Source organism: Camelus ferus, chromosome 1 (assembly GCF_009834535.1).
Source record: "Camelus ferus isolate YT-003-E chromosome 1, BCGSAC_Cfer_1.0, whole genome shotgun sequence".
NCBI classification, from domain to species: Eukaryota; Metazoa; Chordata; class Mammalia; order Artiodactyla; family Camelidae; genus Camelus; species Camelus ferus.
The window spans coordinates 26,497,845-26,511,583 of NC_045696.1; the positions used below are offsets into that span (position 1 = coordinate 26,497,845).

The 13,739-nt window shown below is 39.8% G+C and overlaps 1 long non-coding RNA gene across 4 annotated transcripts in view; it reads right to left on the reverse strand.

Annotated features, from left to right (window-relative positions):
- Positions 1 to 3,224: 3,224 nt before the first annotated feature.
- Positions 3,225 to 13,739, reverse strand: part of LOC106729483 — a 299,753-nt gene continuing 289,238 nt past the window's right edge. For 2 of the 4 annotated variants that reach the window (XR_004323425.1, XR_004323420.1), the window contains 2 exons: positions 13,085 to 13,589; positions 11,689 to 12,995 (listed from right to left, as the gene is read on the reverse strand). This is a non-coding gene — a long non-coding RNA (uncharacterized LOC106729483). Of the gene's footprint in view, positions 3,569 to 11,688; positions 12,996 to 13,084; positions 13,590 to 13,739 lie in introns of those variants that run through there. The other 2 variants (XR_004323422.1, XR_001365896.2) reach the window with 2 other exon arrangements.

Genomic DNA, 13,739 nt, shown 5'->3' on the forward strand with positions numbered 1-13,739 from the left:
CTGAACTTGACAGGGAGAAAGGGAAAGCTTTTCCTGACTGATAGTTAACTGTTTTCTTTATTCTTTCTCATGGTAGATTCATGGACAATTGAACTCCAGACACGCTGCATGTCCAATTTTTCCTGGTCATATAAAATTGGCCAATCTGGTAATTCTATCAAAAGTAGAAATAATCTGACTAGTTCTTAGGAAACTGACACAGGTCCTCGATGAGTACCATGTTCTCCATTAAGTTCTTAGACATCTTTCATTCAACATCCCAATTTCATAATCTCTCAAGATTGACACCAAGATTCGTTGTGCTATACCTGGAAGAATCCAATTTGGGCTCTTTAAAGAAAAATGGGACTGCATTTTTTCATCTCCACTCTTCTGGCACCGCTTTCATTTTCTGCTCCTTTTATCAGATTACCACTAGTGGCTCCAATGGTCTTCCCCGATTTCAGTTAATTTCTATATATTTAAAAAAAATCCTTAATTTTCTCTGTTGTCAAAGATTATTCTCAAGTCCTTAGAGATTTAGTGTATAGTTAGATTTACTTTCGGCATGACCTTTCAATCTCGTCTGTACTCTCTATGGTTTATTGAGGTTGTCACCCTTAACTTCAGATGATTTTAGATCTGGACCACTACATTCTCTGACATCTCCTGCCTCTCATTTTTTCAGGTCTGTGGAACACTCCTTGGACTCCCTAGGATAGTGTTCGTGGAAGTATGATCAATTACCACCCATGTCAGAATCCCTGCCTTTGCTTGCTAAAAATATGTATTTCTAAACAACAACACATTTCTACCCTATCAGAATATGTGGTTTGAGTTGAATGTCTGTCATTTGTAACCAAAAGATTTTAAACTGACATTCTTATAATGTTAAACCTTCAGGAGTTTTTGCTATCTTACTCATTTAGTCTTCATAAAACATTATTAGCCCTATTTTATGATTGAGGACACTGGAGAACTAGCTCAAGGTCACAGAGCTAGTAATTGTCAGAGCTGGGAATCAAATCAGAGCTGTGTTTAGTTTTCTCCCTCCTCATGTCTCATAGACGGATTAAACACCTGAGAGGCACTGGGAAGGGCTTGGTGACAAAAAAATAACTCTCATTGGCCCTGCCTCAGAGTCTGAAATCCTCAGCCTTCTCCAAACTCTTTCAGTTCAAGGCAGCTGTTTAAATGCAAATTATATGTGGAAGGGTGTCACATTAATAGCTACTACCAGCTATTAACTCCTAAACACAAATCAATGTTCTTGTTCTCTAGACTAGAAGGGACTCTTAAAGAGTGTAACATTTGTAGGAAATTTTTGAACTGAAAGCGAAGGGAATAGGAAAGGTTGGGAGCAGAAGGACGCTGTCACGGCGGGGGACTTGGCCAAGTGACAGACCCCAAGTGCTGGGAGGTGGGCAGACCATGACAAGTGAAGGGAGGACCAGGACGAGGACACATGCTCAAAGGGCTGTGCAAAGGGTTGATAAAAGCAAGGATTACCTGCTTCCCATTTTTGCACAGAACCGTTTCAAATTCTGGCATCCATTTTGATCTTGCTTCAGTCTTTATGATAAAACACAGGAAATTACCCCCTGAATGTGTAGCGTGTGTTAAATATGAAGAATTAATCCAAGACTGCCAAACCTAATTCACATAAGGTCCCAGCATGAGCTCACATTCAATAATCATTAACATCTTTAACCTATTCTTCAAGTTCTTTAATGAATAAATGTGTCTAATTCCCTTAGAATGTAGGACAATTGGACCGTTCTTCTGCAGTGTCCTATATATATACAATGTAAAATATGACATTCGAGGGATTGAATTACGCAATAAACATTACCGGGTTGCTTTGTTGTCAGAATCGTAACTAATGGAATGAATGTTGGAAAGGTGTTGCAGAAGCAGCCGTAGATTTATAATTTTCCCATGAATTACTCATAGAAGGAGATTTCACAAACCAATAAAGTAATTCCGAGGCTGCATAAATTACTAAATTACTTGTTAAGTTAAAAAACAAGTGACAGAGCTATTTGTGTCATCGTGGTTAAATGTCAGTGCCTAATAAATTTGTTGTAAAATGTTTCAAGATTTTTTTTTTTCAAATGGTCATCGTTTAGATTTGGATTAACAATAAAAAGCAGGAGCTTTTCCTAAAGCTCTAGGTGAACAATGGCACTTGAAAATGAAACACTGGCAAATTGCCCATCTCCTGTGGGAAAAGGAGGAAGGAGGCGGCAGCATCTTTGTAAGCAATCACGCTAGAGAAGGCAGGCTTCTTCCTGGGGCATTAACAACATCTCAACAGGACTCAGAGATTTTTGTCAAGAGCCACAATTTACACAATAATTACACTCATTGGAGCAAATGCTGATCCCAGATTGCCTCCTACTTCTTGTCCTTTCCCCAGATCAAATGTTTTGTCCATGTACCCGAGTTGTTTTAAAGGATTAGTTTATTCATGTATTCATTTAATAAATACTAGCTTTTGTGTGTGTGTTTTACTTCTCCAAGGAAGCAATTCATAGAACAGACACCCTTTTCCCTTCTATTAGTGTATTAAAATAAAAAAAGGAATATGTTTTGGAGGCTCCTGACATACCTAAGCAATGACTCTCTTATATATCTAAGGAAAATAGATGTGTTTAACAGTGTGAAAATGTGTCTAGGCATGCTAATCATATATTTTTTAAGTTAAAAAAAATTTTTTTAAATTGTAAGTTAGAGATTTGCAGATACTAACCACTATGTATAAAATAGATTAAAAAAACAAGTTTCTTTTGTATAGTACAGGGAACTGTATTCAATATCTCACAGTAACCTATAATGAAAATGAATATGAAAAGGGATATATGTATGTGCAATGTATGATTGAAACATTATGCCATACACCAGAAACTGAAACATTGTAAACTGACTATACTTCAATTAAAAAAAACAGAGATAAAAAAATTAATTATATATTTGTTTATTGAAGTATAGTTAATTTACAGTACTTTGTTAATTTCTGGTGTACAGCATAAAGATTCATTTATATATATGTATATATATCCCTATTCATAGTTTTTCATTATAGGCCATTACAAGGTATTGAATATAGTTTCCTGTGCTGTACTGTAGGACCTTGTTGTTTATCTATTTTATATACAGTAGTTAGCATCTATAAATTCTGAATCATAATTTATTAAGAAACACAAAACCAAAGGTAATGCAAGACAACCTGAATTTATGTGGGAACAGCAAAGATTTTATTGTGCATTTTACAAGACAAAGGTAGTTTCTCCAGGCTATTAGTTGCTGGTTTTTCAAGGACAGATGCAAAGCTATCATTTTTCCAGATGAATAGCAAGAGGAAGAAAGGTGCATTGGCGGTGCCCTGTGCTCATGTGCTTACTGTTCACAAAACTTCCACCTATGTCTGTCTTGACGTGGGAATTCACTGAACCGATGATCAGACTCTGCCTTCCTGGTGCCATGAAAGAGAAGGGTAATTTCAGTCCACTGCAGCTCAAACTATTGATGTCCAAGCTCATTATGCATTATTAACTTCTTTATGGTGTTGGGACACCAAAGAGAGATCCTGTTAAGAAGCAGAGAGTGCAAAACAGGATCAGTGGGATATTGTAATCAGGTGGAGGAGCAACTAAAGTGCCTGGGAAAAGACCTCCAGATGGTGATGAAAAAAAGATGACCTCCAGTGGTGAGGCTACACACACTCCTGGAGGGGAGCCTCATGCCCACACGCTGGGAAGGGGGCTTGAAGAAGAAGAAAGAGCAGCCAATTTTTCCTTCTAGGTAGAGATCACGGCAAAAGCCTTCTTGGGGAAAGAGCACAAACCCTTCGAGCAAAAGAAGTTTGTTGATTATCTGTGGATTTCCATCACTCATACTCCCCCCACCCCCACTCCTGACCAGCAAGAATTAGGCATGGACATAGGCATGAAATTATCCCTGCCTACGGTGTCTCGGGGTGTTGGTGCCTCTATCTGAGGTAGCTGGGCTCTGCTGTTTCTTCAGAGTTCTAAAGAATCAAACCAAAAAAAAACCAAACAAATAAAAATGAAGAATCAAACCTAATTCACATACCAGGATTTCTCATTTTGAGGCCAAATGAATGTTTTGATATAAGAGGTCTTTTCGCTTCTGCTGATGGAAAAAACATCAATGATTTATCTATTAACAGTATTTTTTCAGCCACTCAAGTTTATCATCTCATAAAGTTGGGAGAATCAAATAAATTAATATTTGTTTTAACATTTAAAATGCTGTACAAATGTGAATTATTTTTGTTATCTTCCTGTTGACATTGAAATTCATGCATTAGGTAATGATGTAAAAATCCACTATGAAATGATGAGTCAACTGCTTGATGTCGGCTCCTACCACTGCCCTCTGGGTTTCCATCAGTGCTGACAATAATTCCCCAGAACTGTGAAATGAGGTGGTCATGTTTAGAGTGAAATTAAAAAGAGTTCACATGTAATGGTCAAAATTAACCATCAACAGCATTGCCTCAACTTAAGAGAAATAGTCAGTAGTGACTTAGGTGACCTGTGGAGATGATTCCAATATTCCATTTGAAGCTATATATTACTATTTTCTTTTACTAACTGAAGCTCTAATGTAACCAGTCCTATTCAGTTACAGACATACAATCATATGCAAATGTATAAATAAAAATAAATTCAGAAATAAGTGCATATATTTCAACAGGAGGCAAGTATCAAGTGACAAAAATAAAAAAATTCAGTAACAAGTTTGATGTCCCGTATTCAAGGTAGGACAACCCATGCACTGAGGGAGTGGAGCACTCTACAAGCAGTGGGGCTCTGTTCCCAAGAGATTCAGGATGCACATTTTACAGAGCATTGGAAGCGGCAATACGCAGACAAGGCGTGTTTGGCTAGGAGGCCAGGGATTTCCTCATAAAGTGAGCAGGTCCATTTTCCAGGGTAAGTTAAGCTCACTAAAGCTGAGGTGGAGGATTGTAATTGGTGAACGTGAGGTTTCCTTGACAGTGAGGCCTCTACCCTGAAGGCCAGATGATTTAGGTTTCGATTTGCGATGTGGACCGGGTCACCGGGGTGGCCTCCATTCTGTGGGTCCCACCTGATGGAAGGAATACCTAGGTGTGTCATTTAGAAACCAGGAGCTTAGAAAGGAAGAACGTGCCTCTGTAAAGTGCACGATGACACAAAAAGACAGTCCCTTGGGCTGGGAAAACTATTCAGCCATGTATTTTGAGCTGGGCTTGAATGATCACATTACTTACTCAAAAAAAGCCAGAATGAATCATGAAGTCAAAAAATGATCTATATTTCTGCACACTGGATTAGTGTACATTGTGCTCACAGTGTACACATCATGGTCCCACAGAGAAGAGAGTTACTGAGAGAATGTGGGGATGTGTGTCTGGGGAGGTGTGTTTGTATTTCCAGGAGTGGGGAAACAGTGAAGGGAATGTTTGATCGGAGTCATTTTGTCCATTACATTATGTAATATTCTCTGGAAAAATGAAACTCGTAAAGGATAAGAGGTGTGAAATGCCATGGTACGTCTGGGGGAGGAGGACCACTCTGCGCCAGACCCTTAGCTGTGAGGTATTGTAGGCATGCAAGAGAGGAGGGAGGAGAAATCCTTCGCCCGGCTGGAGAAGCAGGCAACGGTACTTCATCAGCCTGCAAGGAAATCTCATCTTTCCATCCCCACAAGATCTCCTTCAATATTTACCTTAGGTTATTGATGCACAATTACAACTCTTTAGTCGTTAATTCATTGAGAGCAGTATTTTCTTACTCAGGTCCAAACTTCTGTCCTTTGCAATCTACCTGGACAAACCTGGCACCCTGTAAATATGGGAAGTAAGAGAGGAGGGAAAGAATCGCAAACTCTAAGACAAGACCTGCCAAGGGGGTCTGACTCCCTCCACCAAGATGCGTGAGATTCTTCTCCACCTCCATCATCAAAGCAGGATGCTCCATGGCATTGGGGTTGAGGGGGAGGGGAGGAGGTTCTGCAGATGCATCACAGGAGTGAGTACAGGCTTAGCTGTTGTCATGTGTGGCTGCTTAACACTTACTTACAGAGAGAACACCACATCTGAAAACTGGGGTGAAGGCATGCCTACCTAACTAAATGGTCCTATGACTCTAGCCTCCTGCCATCTCTAACATTCCAAGACTACATCCAATTGTATATTGGACAGAGGCAGACAGCATTACGGATGCCTAATGATTTCATTAACAACAGAACTCTCATTAGAGCAAGGTGCTAAAAATGAAATGCACTGTTCTTTAATAACCAGCAAAAGAACCTGAAATGGGCTTAAATGTAATTTCACTCTAGCAAGCTGTGAATAACCTGCTTCCAATCACTGCAGAAAGTGCTCTGTATTCATGTAGGGGAGAGAGAACACTTCGGTCCTTCCAGTGGCTACAGATTAGCGTGGCCATTAGCACAACCTTATAAATCCACAAGCTTAGAATTAGTGAAGGCTAGAAGGTCACAGGCTGAAATTTCTCAGAGCACAGCCCTTCAGAGACACTTCAGAAACAGTTTTATAATTTCTCCTTGAACTCATGTGCTTTCTGCATTAGACTGTTTACATTTTGACACACATCATGTCAGTCAAGTAAGAGAAGACAGACATCAAGTGCTCATGGGCCCTAATATACCATTTAGGAAGAAGCCACCAGCTGTGGCAAGGAAAATGTGAGGGAAGAATACAATCTTTTTAAAGAACCCTTTGAAACATAAAATAAAAATTACAGTGTGCCTTGCTGCTTGATTGTCTCCTGTACAAAGGCAACTGACACTGACTGGAATCTGTGGCCTTGCAGCCCACATGCCTTCCCGATGATCTAAACTACTCAGGCTTGAAATGAGAAAACTTGAGGCCTCGTCTTGTGTGTAGACTCATGCGGGCACTTGGTTGTTTTCAATCAAACTTCAATATGAAGCACCCCTCCGTCTTCTCCACCCCGCACTCTCTTAAAACCAAAACAAAATCAAAATCTGACATGAAAAATGTTGTTCCAATGCTTGCTGAACATTGTCACTTGAAAACTGCATCAAAACTTTCACAAATAAATAGGTACTAGTTTATTCCTGGTGATCATAAGATTAATATTGAACCTCAACATTGTCATTTCTCAGCTAGTCAATAGTCCTTTCCCAGAATGTCACCAATTCTGAATTTGGGGCTAGATATAATTAAGTGTCACTGGCTGAAAATTCCTTGAGGAGCTGACCATTGCTGTCTGAGTACAGCTTCCGGCAAGAGAGAAATACATCTGTTTCAACCTGTTTAATGCTAGTTGCCAGCATCTCCAAAGAAGTAAGATGCGACAGTTTTGATTTTGACTTAGTGCATGACGTTCTCAGGATGAGAGCTAATTTGTGTTAACCAAATCCTATATTCCATCTATTGCTTCCCAGACTAAATCAATTAAACCATATACGTTATTTGTTTGTTTGTGTGTGTTTATTTATTTATTTCTGTCAGAGGCTCAGTATCAGCCTCTGGTTGGACTCTTGGTCTGCTCTCACGGAGATGTACGGGAAGCCAGTGGACAGCACTGATGAAGTGTCTGCACGGCGACCACGTGGTTGGCGGTGCTCTCAGATGTCAGTGTGCGTCAGATCCCCTGGGTGGCTGTTACAAATGCAGACGCTAGTGCCTTATTTCATGTCTACAGAATCAATATCAAGAGGTGGATCCGAAGCTACATCCTGAAAAGCATCATAGAAGATGCAGATGAACCTGGGGTCTATATTTTGAAAACACTGGTTTATAATCCAGGAGGAGTCCACCAGAATGGAATAGTAAAAGAAAGGTACTGGATTTAGAAGCAAATTACCTTGGTTCCATTCTAATTTCTTGATTTGTTAATGGTGTTCTTGCCTTATTTAATTAGCATCAGTAAGCCTTAATTTTTTTATCAATAAAAACAAGGAAGATCTAAAATATTATGTTTTTATCCTAAAGGATCCATCTAGCAGTATAATCCAACTCACTGTTAATGTATTTTTGAAGGAATTTTAGTTTGTTTTTTTTTTTAATTTATTTATTGGCTTTAGAAAAAAGAAATCTAGACTAGGGTAGTGTTGAGAAAATTTTCATTGAAATAATAATGTTCACCCTACAACACTCTTTGAAAAACTGCAGTTCTAAAGTAGAGATGCATGAAAATAGCTCTATTTTTATTTACAAGGATTTGAAATAGGTCAACATTCGTGATTTAGTGCACAACCAAAAACCGGGTCCTGATACTAGTGAAATAAACAGATAATAAAAAAGAAAAAATCCCAAACCATCTTAGGCCTCAGAATGTATGGCATGGCCAAAGAAACAAAACAAAACTGAGGGCTTGGTAGACATACAACACATTTGGGGTCTAGGCCCTGTTCCAGAACTCAGATCCTGGTAATTTATACCATCTACCCCCAACCTCTAAGTTAAATGTCAAAAGAGAAAGAAATTGACAAAAATGTGCTCTTCCCTTCCAAAATTATACTCTTTAAACTATTCCAAAATAATATTAGCTCCAGAGTTAACTGCTTATTTTATTTCCTTACTGTGAAGAAATTATTATTATGTGTTTAGCTATTAGGGTTGTTGCCAGGGTGATTGTCACACACACCACATTACAAGGAGGAACTGAGCTTCTTGAAATCTCCTCATTTACAGACACTCCTCACTCTCCCATCACTTAAACAAAAAGAACATTTTGGTGAAAAACATTTACGTACTCTATCTCCTCCTGCCTACAGCAGAAGATTAAATCATATGGATGGAATTTTATGTACCAACTTTGCAAAGGTAGCTTGATGTATACAACTTGGCAAGGGTGGAACTACAAGTTGGGGGAAGACACCAGAATAATTTATGATTTTCTAAGACCTTACTGATTAAAAAAATTCTTTGTTTCTATAATACTTTTTCTAGTCTTTATTTCTAATTAAATCTTATCAAAAGTTAACACAAACCAGACCAATGACATCGTCTTCAGAATCGGAGGAGTACAACACTAGGCACTTGGCAATTCATCCGTGGATTCTTTTTGCACCTGCACAAGAACTCCTTTCTGAGTTATTGACTTGGAGGCCTAATGCCATGCCTCAAGGGTAGATCAAGGTGTGCCCTGGGATCAACCGTCTAAGTAAATTTCCCAGCACCTGCAATATTAATTGTTAGTCGAATTTAGACAGCTGAGGCAGTCAAACCCTTTTCTTCTTCTTTTTTTCATGTGGTTCCAATCACAACTATGAATAACTAGATGATGTTTGACATTAATAAATGCAAATGCACTTCTAGATCAGGTTAGTTTTTACAGTATTGAGGAGGGGAGATGCTATTCTCTTTAACTAGTGATTAAAATTAAAATTTATTGTTATTACCAAAGAGAAAAAAATTATTGGGTTAAATATCAATAATGATACAGTATATCAGAAAGAGTTAAATACAAAAATTAATGTGTAAATCCCTAACACTGCTAAGACTTTCAAGTTGGGGATGAGATTGAAATGAGGAGGCCAGAAGTAAGTTCTGCAGGAAGGGGAAGGCTAGAGATGTGGCATTTGTTTCCCTGGCATGGTAAGGAGAAGCCACGAGTGAAAATGCAGGTTTATAGGAGTTTGAATGAAATTAAACCAGGATAAGGGACAGAATAAAATTTTCTAAGACTACACACAAAGCCATCAGACTACAGCATTAGAGCACTCTGTCCTGCCTTAGGAATGTAAAAGAATATAAAGGAATCTAGGAATCTGAAAAGAATAAAGTTTGGAGACGTAGTGTTGCTAAAGAGAGCATGGCCACTTTGTAGAAGCTTCTTCCCATTTTGTATATACACGATGCACATTTTCTGTTTGCTGTGCCAGACCCGCTTCTCTCCTCCACCAGCTCCTGCCTTCTTTCTGTGCCCTGTGAGGCTGACCTTTATAAGCACTCTGGTCCTCTGCTCCGCGCCGAGTTTGTGCGTGCTTAGATCTGCACCATCACCTGGTCTGCTCTCTGACTGATGCAGCCCCAGCAGGGCTCACAGTGTTTTGAAGTTTGTGGAGCTACAGCTTTCCTGCCACTTCTGGCCGAGAGTGCCTCTGTTCTGGGGATTCCTTCAGATCAGATCACCCACAGGCATGACCCTGCAGAACCTTGGCTCCTGCTTCACATTTTTTCCCCTTGTGCCCTGATGCTTCCTCATTGCTGCTGAGTGGGAAACACCACAGGACTACTCAGTGTCCGTTAATAACATGATCCAGAAGATCAAGGGAGTCAACACTTCATAAGGCCATGAATAGCCAATGGGCCCTTCAAATACTTGAGAGACATCCCAACTTCCTATCACTTTTCTGGAGCTGTTTTGTGAAACCAAGGTATCTGCTTGTGGTGAAGAAGGGGCCAGCTCAGTAAAGCGAGTTGTTATATTTGCTCTCCTTGTATTGCTTCCCTCCCTCTTTCCTCAACTCCGCTTCCGCAGGGTTGCACTCCCAAAGAATGTGTCCGTTTAGGCTCTGTTTCAGATACACCTGGTCTAGTACACTATCTGGCTTCTGGTCTGAGACAGTGGGACATGTGGCATGATATAGGAAGTTCACAAGAAAGTGAGTTTGGTGTTTTTGTTTTCCTTTCTCCACTCTTGCCAATTCCACCCCAGCCCGTTCGTCCAGCTGTTCTCTCTGGGTTCCAGGATCTGCTCCCTCTCCTGGCTCCTTCAGGCCTACGGAGACAGTGACTCCCAGATACTGCCCTACCTCTTAATTGTTTTCTCTTAGCCCTGCCCACTCCTTTGTAGTTAGTCCATTTATAACATATGCTCAGTGATCCCGTTGATTTGTTCGACACCTTCCTTGAAAAGTCTGCAACGGATCCAGACACTTAACCTCATAAGTAAAGTGGGAAATTGACACACTGATAATCTTAGAATAGGAACAATGCAGAAGGTCTGCCAAGCTTATAGAAGGTACAGGGGAATAAAGGTTTTGGCAGACCTGGTACGGGGTGGAATGCCATCAGCACTAACATCTTCCAGGTCTAACACTCCTCGCCCTTGCTCAGGGAGCCATGCAGACCTTAACATCAATCGTGTCTAATGAACGAAATAATAGATGGGAAAATGTGGGTAGTTGGACCTATTTTGAGTTATGTTGATAAAGGATACAAAGCAAGCAGGAAAGGTGCTCTGATATACTAAACCATAAAACAAAAACCACTCAGCTTAGAATCAGAAGAGAGGAGACAGAGCCATCATTGAGATACTTACTAACTATCGGACACTGAACCAGCCATTTCCCTACCCTGAGTCTTAGTGCCCTAATATGTAAAATGGGGATTAAAATGCCACACTACACGGGTCACAAGGCTGTTATAAAGTTTACATAAGATGAAGCATATGAGAGTACATTATTTTGCTAGCGCATTAGTGATATTATAAATATGGATGTAAATGTGTGTGCTTCATGGAAATAACCTAATATGCACAATGGACTGAAAACCAAAATTATGAAACAGAAAACATTGGACACACCTATTTCTTTGGGAAGAGAATAAGCCCTGGGCTTAGCCATAGTGGAATTCACATTTTGATATCAATTTATAAATGTTTGCCTAAATAGTGCATTAGATACAATGCAGCGTATAAGTAAAAAATGGTCCATTTTATATTTTTTCCAACAGAAAATTCATTTTCTGGCCAGAATTTTACAAAATGATGTTTTTCTAGTCAATGTGCCTGAATATTTTTCTCTGGCATTCTTGACCATTGTTCCAGTATAGTGGGGAAGAAAAAGTCACCTTTCCAAAACAGACAAAATGTGTGCCTTCTAGGATAACGGCCAAAAGCACAGACCAAGACCCAAGCAAACCCTGGTCGGAGGGTAAGGCTCAGAGCCAGTTCCTCTGGCTCCACAGGCTTTGCCTCATTCTGCAGATAAACCTCAGCTGCTCTGAGCCGCCGCTTTTTGCACAGACTCTGCCTGAAACTGTGGCTCAGGTTCCCACAGGCACTTGATTTGCTCTCATTTCTGAGACTGATTCATGAAGAACATTTATCAACTGTTTCTGCTTTCTTTGGTTCACATGTTGAAGTTTTGCTGACATCCACTGTAGAGGGGAAATCAGATTCAATATCCCATCAATTTTCAGCATAGAAAAGCAAGCACGTTTCAGCTGTGTCACAGCATCAGCAGTAAACATATTTAATAATATCAATTACTGACTTCGACACTTTCATGATCTGGAAAAACATACAACCTCTTGGAGATAGTCTTTTGCAACTAAGAGAAAAATGCATTTATTATAGAGTACGGTGCAAACATTTTCAGTGGGTACTAACTGTGTAGTTACAGGAATAGCATAATCTTTTGTGGTTCTTCATTTTGGAGAATGGAAATCTAGGCTGAGATGCTAAATAAATCATCTAATTCCTTCAGATACGGCTCTTGAAGAAATTTTTGGATTCCTTTAGAGAAGCTCTATTCAAATATTCCAGAGAAGCAAATTAAATTGATTTTTCTAATTTGTAGGAAATTCCACACTGACTCTTGGAAATTACATACAGTTGTATATGTAATTCAGCATCGTGAAGAATAAGTGGGTTTTTGTTGTTTATTATGATGATCACCATACTCGTTAGTTGCTTTATATGCTTTCCCATTTTATTATATCAAAAAATCATATGAAGTAGAAATCAGCATGCCCATTTTATAGAAGAGAAAACAAAGACTCAGAGACGGTAAATAATTCCAAGACGAGAAGCTAGTAAATGGGAGACACAGATTTGAATCCATTTTCTACTAGTTTGAGATTAAGTTCTTTCGAAGATGTTCTGCTGCTATTTCTTTCGTGCAAGAAGGCGTTAGAGATTGATTTCTTTAAAATCTTGGTTTCTAGGACGATAAACAGTATTCTTTTCCAGAAGGAAAATTTTCTCCACTGTTCTCCCTGTGGCCTTGTACATGCATGCTGCTCTGGAGGAGAAGCTCCCTTTGTGATATTTTCCTATAGACTGTAAGTAAAAAAGAAAAAAAGTGCCTCGTCACAGTTTTTTGTAGGACCTGTTGCAGTCAGCTAAGGGCTGCATTGTGACTGTCTTACCTTAAGGAGGCAATAATCAAATGAGAACTCCAAAACTTCTGAAAGATTTAAAAAAATAAATAAGAGTTTTCAAAAGAATGAGAATGGGGTCCTAATTCTGGAAACATTCACCCAGCCAAAGGAGGTGGTACAGACAACACAGCCCTGCTTCCATACCATCCCTCTTACTGTTACTGAACTCGAGTTCATGTGCCCGACCGAGCCTGAGACCAAACAAACACAAACATTAGAGTTTGGAGCAGAGAAAGGTTTACTGTAGGGCCCAGCAAGGAGGACCAGGTGGGTTATGCCCAAGAAAACCCTGAACTTTCAGCAAAGCATGTTTAAAGGCCAGTTGGGGGTGGGGGTCCAGATGAATTGATCAGTTTATGCACAATTCTGACTGGTTGATGTTAAGGGAACAGGGTGGTCAACACTATCGACCCTTAGGCGTCAGAAGGTGTGGGGCCAAGTGCTCACCATCATCAAGTAGTTAAGTTCTTCCCTTTGGTGGTGGTTTTAACATCTGAAAAACCCAGGAAATATGCATGAGATGCTATTATCTGGTACTTCAGAGAGGGGCTGCAGAAGAGGACATGGGGGAGGGGTCTGTGCCTGGAAGTCCCCTCAGGGTCCTGCTCCGTTACAATACTAGGTTAATGGAAATGTTCTCCCA